Genomic DNA, 13,779 nt, shown 5'->3' on the forward strand with positions numbered 1-13,779 from the left:
TTCTCCAACAAGATACTTGCAAACTGCATACAGACACACATCAAAAAGATCATCCACCATGATCAAGTTGGCTTTATCCCAGAGATGCAGGGATGGTTCAATATATGTGAGTCAATAAATGTCATAAATCATATAAATGGGCTCAAAGTCAACAACTACATGGTCATCTCAATAGATGCAGAGAAGGCCTTTGACAAAATTCAACATGCATTTATGTTCAAAGTCCTAGAGGGAACTGGACTGGAGGGAACATACCTCAACATAATTAAAGCCACCTACAACAAACCCATAGCCAACATCATTCTAAATGGAGAAAAACTGGAAGCATTCCCATTGAAATGAGGAACCAAACAAGGCTGACCACTGTCTCCACTCCTTTATAACATAGTACTTGAAACTCTTGCAAGAGCAGTAAGACAAGAGAAGGAAATTAAAAGAGTAATAATTGGAAAAGAGGAGGTCAAAGTATACCTTTTTGCAGATGATATGTTATTATATCTAAGAGATACCAAAAATTCAACCAGAAAACTCCTAGAAATTATTAGCACTTTCACTAAAGTGGCAGGTTACAAAATTAGTCTACAAAAGTCTGTAGACTTTCTATATACCAATAACAAACAATCAGAGAAGGAGTACATGGAAAAACTCCCCTTCACAATAGCCTCAAAACAATAAAATATCTCAGAATAAACCTGACTAAAGATATTAAGGACATCTACAGTGAAAATTTAAGATCTTTAAAGAGATTGAGGAAGACACCAGAAGATGGAAGGACCTCCCATGCTCATAGATTGGAAGAATTAATATAGTGAAAATGACCATGCTGCCAAAAGCCATTTATAGATTCAAGGCAATACCAATCAAAATCCCCATGACATTCTTCACAGAATTGGGAAAAAAACATCCTAAGTTTCATATGGAAGCACAAAAGACCTCAGATAGCCAAAGCAACCCTGAGCACTAAGAGCAATGCTAGGGGGGATTACTATACCAGATTTTCAACTATATTACAGAGCTATAGTCATAAAAATAACCATGCAGGCATGGTAGCACACACCTTTAATCCCAGAACTCAGGAGGCAGAGCCAGGTGGGTCTCTGTGAGTTCAAGGCCAGCCTGGTCTACATAGTTCCAGAACAGCTGGGACTACAGAGAGACCTTATCTCAAAAAGACCAAAAAAAAAAAAAAATTAAAACAAAAAAAAGAAACAGTATTGGCACAGAAATAGACCCGTAGATCAATGGAACAAAATTGAAGACCCAAATATGAGTACATGAAATTTCAGCCACCTGATATTTGACAAAGGGACCAAGAACATTCACTGGAGGAAAGACATCATGTTCAGCAAATGGTACTGGCAAAACTGGATCTCCACTTGTAGAAGAATGAAACTAAACCCCTATCTTTCACCTTGCACAAAAGTCAACTCCAAATGGTCAAAGACCTCAATGTGAAACCTGAAACTCTGAAACTGTTAGAAGAAAACATTGGCAATAACCTCCAAGATATAGGGGTAGGAAAGGACTTTCTAAACTGGACAGCAGTTGCTCAAGAAATAAAGTCAAGAATCAACAAATGAGACCTCATTAAACTAAAAAGCTTCTGTGCATCAAAAGAAGCAACTAAGGAAGTGAAAAGAAAACCCACAGAGTGGGAGAAAATCTTCACCAGCAACACATCTAACAGAGGTTTTACATCCGGAATATATAAAGAACTCAAAAAACAAAGAATCAAGAAAGGAAGTACCCCAATTAAAGGATGGGCTAAGGAGCTGAACAGAGAGTTCTCAAAAGAGGAAGTAAAGATGGCTAAGAAGCATATTAAAAGGTGCCTAACATCATTAGTTACTAAGGAAATGCAAATTAAAAACACCTTAAGATTTCATCTTACCCCAGTCAGAATCGCTAAGATCAAAAGAACAAATGATACCAAATGTTGGAGAGGATGTGGGGAGAGGGGAATGCTCATCCACTGCTGGTGGGATTGCAAACTTGTTCAACTCCTATGTGAAGAACCCTTAAAAAACTAAAAAGGAACCTACCATTTGACCCAATTATATCCTTGGCATATACCCAAAGAACTCATCCTATTGCAGAGACACTTATACATCCATGTTTGTTGCTGCTCTTTTCACAATAACTAAGAGATGGAAGCAACCTAAGTGTCCCTCAGCTGACGAGTAGATAATGAAAATCTGGTACATTTACACAATGACCTGAGTTTAATCCAGGGGACCCACATCACATGGTAGAGGGAGAGAGAACCAACTCCTGCAAATTGTCCTCTGACCTCACATGCATGCAATTGTCCTCTGACCTCACAGGAGGAGGAGGAGGAGGGGGAGGAGGTAGGGGAGGGGGAAGGGGAGAGGGAGGGGAGGTATATAAATGATAGATTGATAGAATAATTTTTTAAATATTTTATTATTTTAAATATATATTTGGTCTTTCTGAGACAGGGTCCCTGTAGCCCCAGCTGGCCTGGATTCGCTATGGTGACCAGGCCGCCCTCGAACTCATAGAGATCTGCCTTTCTCTGCCTCCCGATTGCTAGGATTAAAGGCATGCGCCACCATGCCCGGCCTATTATTTTTATTTTATGTGAATGAGTGTATTGCCTGCGTGTATGTGAGTGCACCCATGTCCTGCAATGCTGAGGAGGTCAGAAGATAGCTTTGGATTCCCCTGGAACTGGAGTCAAGGACAGTTCATAGCCTCCATGTCAGTGCTGGGAATCGAACCTCGATCCTCTGCAAGAGCAGTCAGTACTCTTAACCACTGAGCAATCTCTCCAGCCCCTTGTTTATTATTTTTATGTGTATAAGTGTATTGCCTGCATGTGTGTGAGGGTACCTGTGTCATGCCATGCCTGAGGTCAGAAGAAGGCATCAGATCCCCTAGAACTGGAGTTATGGATGGTTAGCCACTATGTAGGTGCTGGGAATCGAACCTGGTTCCTCTGTAAGAGCAGTCAGTGCTCTTAACCACTGAGTCATCTCTCCAGCCCCAGAATAATTTTTTTAAAGAGATCACTCATGATCCTTTTTTGGTTCATAAGCATTGATGATTGGGTGTTCACATGGTTGTGTGACATGTGCCTCCCTCAAAAACCTTATTATGCATCAGCACATTACCCATCTGATGTGGGGGGAAAAAAGATCCCTCACCATGATTGAGTTGATTTCATCCTAGGGATGCAAGGATGGTTCAACATACACTGCATCAGAAAACTGGAAGGGTAAAAATCATATGATTATCTTAATAGATGCATGAAAAGTATTGGATAAGATTCATCCATTTTTCATGATAAATGATTTATGCTGTTTGGGAAAAGGATGAACACAGCTCCTTTAAGATCTTTAAGATCATGCCGGGCGTGGTGGCATGTGCCTTTAATCCCAGAACTCAGGAGGCAGAGACAGGAGTATGTATCTCTGTGAGTTCAGGGCCAGCCTGTCTACATAGTAAGTTCCAGGCCAGCTGGGGCTACAGGGAGACCCCGTCTCAAACAAACAAACAAAAAAACCAAGAACATGACAAAGAGCCAGACCAGGTGATACATGCCTTTAATACCAGCCCTTGGGAGGCAGAGGCAGGTGGGTTTCTATGAGATTGAGGCCGCCTGGTCTACATAGCCAGTTCCAAGTCAACTGAAGCTACAGGGAGACCCTGTCTCAAAAGAACCAAACAAACAGAAAAGAATATGACAGATGTATCCCCTCCTGGTTAGGCTTGCTTTGGCTGTGTGTGCGTGTGTTCGTGCACTATGTAGACCAGGCTGGCCTGGAACTCAGAGATAAGCCTGCCTCTGCCTCCCAAGTGCTGGGATTAAAGGCATGTGCCACCACACCTGCCTATACTACCTGATTTTAAAACTTCCCATTATCTAGAGAATGTTGTATTGGTGAAACGGTAAGTGTATAAATCACTACATAGTCCAGGAGAATACAGACACACACATATACATACACATATGCACACACACACACACACACACACACACACACACAATTGGGTATAAGTGGAATATACTGTAAGACAAAAATGCATTTTATATACCTAACCTATCAAATACTATAACTTTGCAACACTGTGTATTGTAGAGTATTGGTTCTTTATTGTGTTGATCATGTTCCATCCTCTGAGCTGCCCAGCTTTACACACACAAAAAAAATATTGTACTACTTTATCACTAGCTGAGGAAAAGATCAAATTTTGACTTATGGTACTAAATATAAATCACTTTTGCATCATGATAAAGTAAAAAACTCTCAAACTATTCTGAGTCGGGGTTCTTCTGTATGTTTTTTGGCAAAGGTGCCAATGGAGAAAGGAAAGCCTTTTCAATGAATGATGCTAGAACAGCTGAATATCCACCTGGTAATAATTTTTAAAAGACCATCTTTAATCTCAGCACTAGGGAGGCAGAGGCAGACAGATCTCTGTGAGTTCAAGGCCAGCCTGGTCTACATAGTGAGTTCCAGGACAGCTGGGGCTACAGGGAGACCTTGTCTCAAAAAGACCAAATATATATATATATATATATATATATATAGATTGCTACTATTTATATTAATTTGTAAAAGTATATATATAAAATAATTCAAGTGTATCAGAGTCCTAAGTGCAAGTTACTACTATTCCCATTTTATGAACATCCAAGAGGAAAATATCTTTGCTCTGGAACAAGAAAAGATTTTTATATTAAACACCAAAAGCAGAAGAGAAAAATAAAAAGAAGAAATAATAATGAAGTAGTCTTAATCAAAATTAAAACATGTGCTCTTCAGAAAACATATTGGAAAAAAAAGTAGGCTAGGTATGGTCATACACATCTTCAGAGAAGAGGCAGGAGGATCACTGCACGTTTGAGGTCAGCCTGATCTACATAGCAATTTCCAAGCCAGCCAGGTACTTTGTGAGACCCTGTATCAGAAAACAAAACTGGGTCAAGGGATCTCTCCTTACTATATCTTGCCACTGAACACATTAATCTATAATTATGTAAAATAAAATGTTTAATGAAGAGAGAAAAAAACAAGGGGCCAACACTCAGGAGGCAGAGGCAAGTGGATTCTGAACTGGAGGCCAGCTTAGTCTACATAGTTTCAGGTCAGCTGGGGCTACAACAGGGAGACCCTGTCTCAACAAAAGCGGGTAGGGGAGCTGGAGAGATGGTTCAGCAACTAAAATCACTTGTTAGTCTTGCAGAAAAACAGAATTTGGTTCCCAACACCTACATTGTAGTTTACAAACTGGCTGTAATCCCACCTCCAGGGAATCCAATGCCCTCTCCTGGCCTCTGTGGGTATTACACACACATGGTGCACTTGCATGCACACAAAAGCACTCATATACATAAAATAAAATAAAAAGAATAAATCTTCTGTTTTGATTTGTTTTGGTTTGGCTTGTTTTTTGTCTTTTTGAGACAGGGTCTCCCTGAAGCCTCAGCTGGCCTGAAACTGGCTATGTAGACCAGGCTGACCTCGAACTCAGAGCTGCCTGCCTCTGCCTCCCAAGTGCTGGGATTAAAGGCATGTGCCACCACACCCAGCATAAATCTTAAAAAAAAAAAAAAAAAAAAAAAAAGACTCAGTGACCATCTCAGAAGAGAGTTAGAAAGATTATAAGCCAGAGGTCTAAGAGGACTGGAGATAAACAGTGTCTCCTGGACATGATGGGGCTGCTGCACTCATGAACTCCCTGCAGCTGTGGGTGCCTGAACAAAATTAAACCAGTTAACATTAGAATGGAGTGAGAAGGATTTCATGAGCCCCACCCTAACTGAGGTGCTGTGGACAGTTGATGGTGTTGAGGGGAGGGAAGAATCAGTTTTCTTTAAGGGTATGGCCCCTGGTAGGTGGTCCATGCTCCAGCGGATGGCCCCACACTCAGAAAAATATGGACAGCACAAGTTGGAGTTGATAACTGGGCATGGGGACAGATCTGGGAAGAGTTAAGGGGAGTAGTTGGGTGAATACGATCAAAGTACACATTAATATTTATTTTTAAAAAATCAACAAATAAAATGTAGTTAATAAATAAGAAATGGTAAGTCACAAAAGTGAGAAAATATTCAAAACCCATGTATCTGACAAAGGATTTGTTTCTAGAACCTATAAAGAACTTTTACAACCTAGTAAATAGACAAGCAGCTTTTTAGAGGGTCTCACTTTGTAGCCCAGGCTCTTTGAACCTGTGACCCATCTGCCTCAGCCTGCGCACATAGTTATAGGCATGCACCACCATATCCAACACAACCTATTTTTTCCTGATAAGCAAAAGATTTGAACAGATATACTTCATTAAGAAAAGAGTAAAGATTTTTAGAAAAGGCTAATAAGTACATGAACAGATGTCCAATCATTTAGGAAATGCAAATCAATGCCTCATTGATTCCAGACATTGTGGTGCAGGTTTATGATCCCAGTACTTGGGATGTTGAGGCAGGAACATTAGAAGTTCAATCCTCAGCTGCATAACAAGACCCAGTCTCAAAAAAAAAACCAAACCCAAACTACCTAATTTCTGCTTGAACTCCAGATGTCTAAAAATGCCAGGTTTGGGGCAGGATGTGCACACGTTTTTGTCCTGTGCTGGTTTGGGTATTGGCATGAGATGCCAGGTACTCCAGAAAAAAAAATGATGAACTCAGATTGGAGTTGGGGTTGGAGAGATGGCTCAGGAGTTAAGAGTATTGGCTGCTCTTGCAGAGGACCCAGGTTCAGTTCCCAGCACCCACATGGCAGCTAATAACCATCTGTGACTCCGGCTGCAAGTAATCTGATGCCCTCTTCTGCCCTCTGTGAACATTGCATGCATGAGTGTACTTACATACATGCACCCCAAACATGCATATACATAAAATAAAAATAAATACAATTTTAAAGGCATTTTTACACTGGGCATGGTGGTACATGTCTTTAATCCCAGCACTTGGGAGGCAGAGGCAGGCAGGTCTCTGTGAGAGTGAGGTCAGCCTGGTCTAGATAGCAAGTTTCTGGCTAGCTGGGGCTACAGGGAGGCCCTGTCTCAAAATAAATGATTTTTTTACATTACTTGACTCATGTGACCTCCTTATGGTTGCTTTTGAGTAGAGACCATAAAGAGACAATAATATTTCTGGTTAGAATTTACTTAGGTTAGTAATACCAACCTTGTATCTATGCTTTTCTTTCATTTGTGAGGAGCCCTGACATAAAGCTACAATAAGTTATGCATTTCCTAGAAATAAAAGCATGAATTATTTATCATCATTTTTACTGTAGTAATAGCTCTGTTCTTCCTTCAAGTACTAGTAATATATATTCCTGCCAAATAACAAGTTTTCACTATCTAGGTCTTCCACTGAGCTAAATAAGTAACTGTTCAGAAGGAAATGGTTTTGAACTGGATGCTTCAAGACAGAATTCTTTTGTCTTTCCAGACAAATTAGTTTCACTGGATTTATTTTTGCCCACTAGCCTTTAGGGCATCATTACAATTTCTAGCTGATGTCTGTCTTCTTATGTCAAAGAGGCTGTTAAAACTGTAAGAGGTAAGAGGGGATACATTGAGGCAGGTCACATACCTAGACCCTTCTGTTGAAGGCTGAGGAGGTAAATTTCAAGTGATAAGACTGCAGTATCATTGGCCCAACAGCTGTATTCTATAGAGAAATGGTGGGTAAAAGAAAATCAAACGTGTTAGTGAATTTACTCAAGATTCATCTGTTCCAGGGCATTCTTGACTCATTCATCCAGTCGTTTTGATTCACCAAAGCCATCCTCTACAACATTTCATTTCATGTGCATTTCACAAAGTGCTCTCTAACTGTAGGGAGGTGTGCTCAGAATTGTGGCCAGAAGAGTTCCAAATACAAAGTTCAGATGACTGATCCATTAATATCTCTCTCTCTCTCCCTCCCTCCCTCCCTCCCTCCCTCCCTCTCCCTCTCCCCCCCACCCCCATACCCCCATTTCTGCAGGGTCTCATGTATCCCAGGCTGGCCTTGAACTCACTATGTTAGCAAAGATGACCTTGATGCATCCTAGGCAAGCACTCTACCAACTGAACTACATTACCAGCTCAAAAGATCATCTCATCTTGTAAAGATTGCAATTGTTTTCTTTCCTCATAGAAGGGACTCATTTGGGATTGGTCAAATGGCTTCTTAATATTGCAAGTGACAGACTATCATAGATCATGAAATGGTAGTTAATCTATTCACAAACATTTACATAATAGGTTTCCCTTAAATGAAAAACATACTCATTAAAAATCAAACTTGGGGCATGGAGAGAGGATGGCTCAGCATTTAAGAGCACTGGCTGTTCTTGCAGAGGACCTGGGTTGGAATCCCAGCACCCACATGGTAGCAAACAACCATCCGTAACTCCAGTTCCAAAGACTGACATTGTCTTCTGGCTTCCCTGGGCATTACATATATGCAGACAAAACACTCATACACATAATAATAAATAGTAAGTAATAAATATCTTTACATTTTTTAACTGGGCCCACTACCATTAGTAAACTTAGAGTCCTATAAGGGAGAAAAAGAACAAAGTCATAGTGTAGTATGGGACATAAGATTATATGAAAATGTGCAAAATAGCAAATGTGAAATTATGTGAAAATTTGGAAACCATTTCTAAAAAAGCCAATAAGCTACTAAGACCAAAGCATAAATGCAAGATGTGTAAATGTAGCCCTACTTGCCTTTAGCCCCAGCAGCAGTCAGCAGCCAGGACTGAACAAGAGACGCCTGCTGAGCTGCTGGCCAGAAGCAGTATTTTCCTCCAAATCCTTTACTCCAAGGAATTCTGCTCCACATTGGTGTGTCTTCCTGCACCAGCTGTCATTTGTAGTTTTCCTCAACTGATATGCAAGAGTAATATGAGCCTTTCAGACCTTTGGGACATCATTAACTTTGAAGGATTTAAAGAGACATGACTTAATTATGTGTCTAGCATAGTACCTTGTCTATTTTATGAAACTTTCATTAGCCAGTAGCCTTTGAAAAAAGACAAAAGTGGTCAGCTGGGTGTGGTGGCACAGGTCTTTAAATCCCGGCACTCGGTAGGCAGAGGCAGATGGATCTCTGTGAGTTTGAGGCCAGCCTGGTCTACACAGCAAGTTCCAGGCCAGCTGGAACTCCTGTCTCAAAAAGACAAAAAAAAAAAAAAAAAAAAAAAAAAAAAAAGTGTGGCTGGAGAGATGGTTCAGTGGTTAAGAACACTGGTTACTCTTCTAGAGGATCTGGGTTCAGTTCCGAGCATCCACATGGCAGCTAACACCCATACAGTTCCAGGGGATCCTACACCTCTTCTGGCCTCCATGGGCATTGTATGCATGGTTCACTTACATACATGCAGGCAAAACACTCATGCACATACAATAAAAAGAAATAATTTTTTAAAAAGTCAGTCACTGGGGCTGGCGAGATGGCTCAGCAGTTAAGAACATTGGTTGTTCTTGCAGAAGAACCGGGTTTGAATCCCAGCACCCACATGGCAGCTAACAACTGTCTGAAACTCCAGTTCAGGGGATCCAGCCACCTCTTCTGTCCTCAGCTGGCATTGCATGACATGGGTGCACTTACCTACACACAGGCAATACACGCATACACATAAAATTTTTTAAAAAATTTTTTTAAAAAGCCAGTCACTAAATCTGTCAGTTCCAGACATCCATCCACAGAAGCATCTCAGAATGTCATGAAGGCAGCCTCAGTTGGGGTTTACATGAACGCAGGAAGGACCATAGAGCTTCTGCGTACTTGGATTTCCCTTTTTGATTCTGACCCAAAGGGAACACACTGTACATTAATTCAAGTAGGGATACAGAACAGTGAGTTCCCTTATTCAGTTCTTCTTACCTGGCTATTGAAGTGATGATCCACCACCCTCACCCTGCAGTATTATCTTCAGTCTGCCAGGCCCTGCGCTCAGGCACAAGAGATGGTTCTAGGCCTGCTAGAGTGCATGGTCTGGCAGAAGTGGAAAGGCCACAGGCACAGATAATGGACACATGGAAGAGTAAGTTAAGTGTTATGACAGAAGCCCAGAGTGCTGTGAGAGCAGAAGAAAGACTCGAAGTAAAAGAACTAGGAACCAGACATGTCTCTGTGAAGTGAAGGATTTTGTTGCATTAGGAACCATTCCAGAGAGAAGTGAGTAATTCAGACCCACAACTAGAGGGTAGACCAGGAGGGCTATGTTTGGGGATGAGTGAAGAGTTCTGGGAGCTGTCGAGGAGGATTCTAGGACAGAGGAAACCTAGAACCCAACAGTAGATTCTAAAGAGGAAGGGTTTGGCCAAGGGTATAGCTCAATGGTAGAGCAGTTGCCTAGTATGTGCAAAGTCTTGGGTTTAATCTCCAGCACTATAAAGAGCAAAGATTTCAATATGCTGGTCAAAAAGGTTTGAGCCAAGTTCAGCAGGAAGCATGGCAGCACCACACTCTCTTTACTTGTGGGTTTATGTATTCATTCACCTCTTCTCCATTCCATTAACATTTTTAGTTCTATGTGACGAGCACTAATCCAGATGCAGAGAAGAGCAAATTATGACACAGTTTCTTTCCTCCAGGAATCACAGTCTGGTGGAAGAAGCAAGCAATAGGACATAGTACTCATAACAATCGCTACCTGCTGTAAGAACAGAATTAAACAAGTGACTGGTTATACGTAAAGGTATAGAAATGGCTTTAAGGGATGAGCTTCTGTGCGTTTTTTAAAAAATACTTATTTTATTTTATGTGTATGAGTGTATTGCTTGCATGTAGATAGGTGCACCTGTGTCATGCAATGCCCATGGAGGTCAAAAGAGAGCATCAGGTCCCTGGAACTGGAGTTATGGACAGTTGTTAGCCACCATATGGGTGTTGGGAATCTAACCTGGCTCTTCTACAAAGCAGTTAGTGCTCTTAACCAGTGAGCCATCTCTTGAGCCACTCTGTGCCAGTTTTGAGAGATCTGTACCTTACCAAGTTGAATTTACCAGGTTAGAAGTTTCCAGTCAAATGTGGTAGTGCACACATGTAATCACAACACTCGGAAGACCAGGACAGGAAGACTGTGAGTTATAAACTAGTGTGAGCTACATTAAGATCCTGTCTCATAAAAAAGAAAAAGCCTCTACACACAGCAAACAGCACAACAGAGCCTAGTGGCTCAACTCAGTGGGGCCTGAGCATTGCAGTTTGGTGAATGCCTTCTAGAGTGTCACAGAGAAATGTTTGGAATTTACCTAGATGTTTGAGTCCTAAGGCCTGGAGACTGTGGGCTGGGAACACTGAGAAACTCGGTAAAATGCAAAGGATTTTACTGAAGATAAAAAGGAGACTAACTGCCTTTTCACTGATCCAGAAGAAAAATCGGGCATAACTGATTTAGGGAGTGGATTCAGTAGATTCAGTGAAACCTGACCAAGTACTGAGAAATTATATGGATAACTCCTCAGTTTCTGGCTTCCACAAGACAGGAAAGTCAAGACCAGAAAGAAGTTTCAGAAGAAAGATGATGAGTTCACTCTTGAATATGTTCATTGTTACAGTAGGACATCTGTGATGTTCTGCCCATGCCCACTTTAAAATCCTTCAGGCTTCCTGGATTGTCACCTTTTAGTTTTCAGGGGGTGGAGGGATGAGGAGGGCACATATGGCAAACTCTGAACTACACCTCAAACTGATTTAAATAGACACCATTGTATGACTTTATTGTGTACAGTGATGTTTTGAAGTATGTCTTACACCACAGAGTGGTTAGATCTAGCTGATTAACAATTATATTACCTCAGTTATTATTTTCTGTGCGAATGTATAACATTACATTTTTAAGAATTCAGTGTGTCATCAACGACTACAGTCACCTTACTGAACAATAGGTCTCTTGAAATATATCTCTGCTATCTAACTGTAAATATGTGTCCTTTATCACCCCCGCCACCACCCCCAACTTCTGGTAAGTGCCATTACACTCTGCTTCTATGAGATCAGCTGACTTAGATTCCACATGAGTGAGACCATGCAGTATCTTTCTCTCCACCTTACCTTCTGACACACTTTCTCCAACCTGAGCAGCTTACAGATCCTTGACCTTGCCAAGTTGCATTAAACATCTTTGTGCCTTTAACTAGAACATCTTTACCTTGTCTCTCTGTTCTTCCTTGCAGACTCACTTGGAAATGATTGTGAGAAAGCCTTCCCAGCCACCCCACCCCACCACCAGGGAGGGTTAGTTAGCATGTGGCCATTGACAGATTCATTTGCAGGGATGTCACCTCCTCCGCTACTGTGACTCCCATGTACACAGTAGGTAGTATCTCTGTATCCACTGTACCTGGCCTAGATGGGCAGGAGATCAGTGAACATTCATTAAATAAACAAATCTAGATGGGGTATCCAACAGACAGTTGGAAATTCTGAAAATTAAATGAAAAGTATCAAAGACAAATGAATATTCTGCATCTACCCTTGACTTCCCTGCCTCTGCCTTGATATTCAGCTATCCTGGCCCATAGCTGTTGCCTTGGTCATGTATATAAAATTGACTAGGGAGGGAGAAGGAATTCAGAGACCTAGAGAGAAGAGCTGGTAAAGGTTTGGGAACTGAAATGGCACTTTCAGCCATCAATAGCCCAAGTTAAGAAGGAGCCTGGCTAGCACTCCTGGTTTCCTTCATCTTTATAAATTTCTGGACTCTATTTTCTATCACCACCTGCTGGCCAGATCTATAAATAACAAGCTCCCTCATGAGGGCACTACTGGAAGGCATGAGGTGTTCTACTCATGACTTCAGAGGGTTCTAACACAACCCAGGAGAGCACACAGGTCTGGATGCTTATGTATGCCTTGTTCTGGTGAAAGCTCCAAGAGTTTATTACCAAATTTTAGAGGACACCTTTGGGGGCTGGAGAAGTGGTTCAGTGGTTATGATCACAGTTGCTTTTCCAGAGGACCCAATTCAATTCCCAGCACCCACATGGTGACTAATAACCATCTGTAATGCAGTTCCAGGGGGTCTGACACCCTTTCCTGGTCTCTGTGGGCACTGCACAACACAGGTGCATTTATGTACATGGAAGCAAAATGCTCATACACATAAGTGAATTCTTTTTTCTTTTTTTTTTTTTGTCTTTTTGAGACAGGGTCTCCCTGTAGCCCCAGCTGGCCTGGAACTCACAGAGATGAGTTCTGCCTGCCTCTGCCTCCCGAGTGCTAGGATTAAAGGCATGCACCACCATGCCCGGCTGTGAAATTTTTTTTTTTTTTTAGAGACACCTCTGGCCCCCCAAAGGCAAAGAATTACTGCTGAAAGGGTTCATTCCTTTTTTTCCTCAGATGAAATCCTCTGAAGAATTATTGTGTAGATAGAGTTGAAGACGTGGCTCTCTCCTACTCAAACCTCAGCCTCCAATTTGCCAAAGTACTTTTGTAGGACTCAAAATCCAGTTGGACAACCACTCTTATGAAACCAAAGGCTTATGAACCTCTGAGCCAGGTTGAATCTTAGAAATCATTGAGAGCCACTAGGCCACATCTGGAGAGAAGCTTTGATGGTGTTCACGGGTGTGCCCGTAGCAATGCTAGGACCTCACACAAATCGGCCTGTATTAACTCTCCTCCCATTAATGCCTGTCTTATTTCCCACAACTGTAATTTTTATAAAAATACAATTTAAAGACCCTTTTTTCTATTCTGACTATAGTTCCCAAACAGGAAATCATTTTTCCTACATATTTTTTAGGTTTTTATTTAAAAAAAAAAAAAGAGTCCCTTCAACAAACCATAAT

General features: G+C 41.3%; 1 protein-coding gene and 1 non-coding gene across 2 annotated transcripts in view; both read left to right on the forward strand.

The window, feature by feature from the left end:
- The window catches only part of Gab2 (GRB2 associated binding protein 2), a 106,303-nt gene that overhangs the window by 83,392 nt on the left and 9,132 nt on the right, over window positions 1-13,779 (forward strand). The gene's annotated exons all lie outside the window — the stretch shown is intronic.
- On the forward strand, window positions 3,039-3,144 carry LOC115072234. The gene has a single exon (XR_003851301.1). It is a non-coding gene; the product is annotated as a small nucleolar RNA U13 (small nucleolar RNA).

This window comes from Nannospalax galili, unplaced genomic scaffold (genome assembly GCF_000622305.1).
Source record: "Nannospalax galili isolate Female #2095 unplaced genomic scaffold, S.galili_v1.0 scaffold278, whole genome shotgun sequence".
Classification (NCBI taxonomy): Eukaryota; Metazoa; Chordata; class Mammalia; order Rodentia; family Spalacidae; genus Nannospalax; species Nannospalax galili.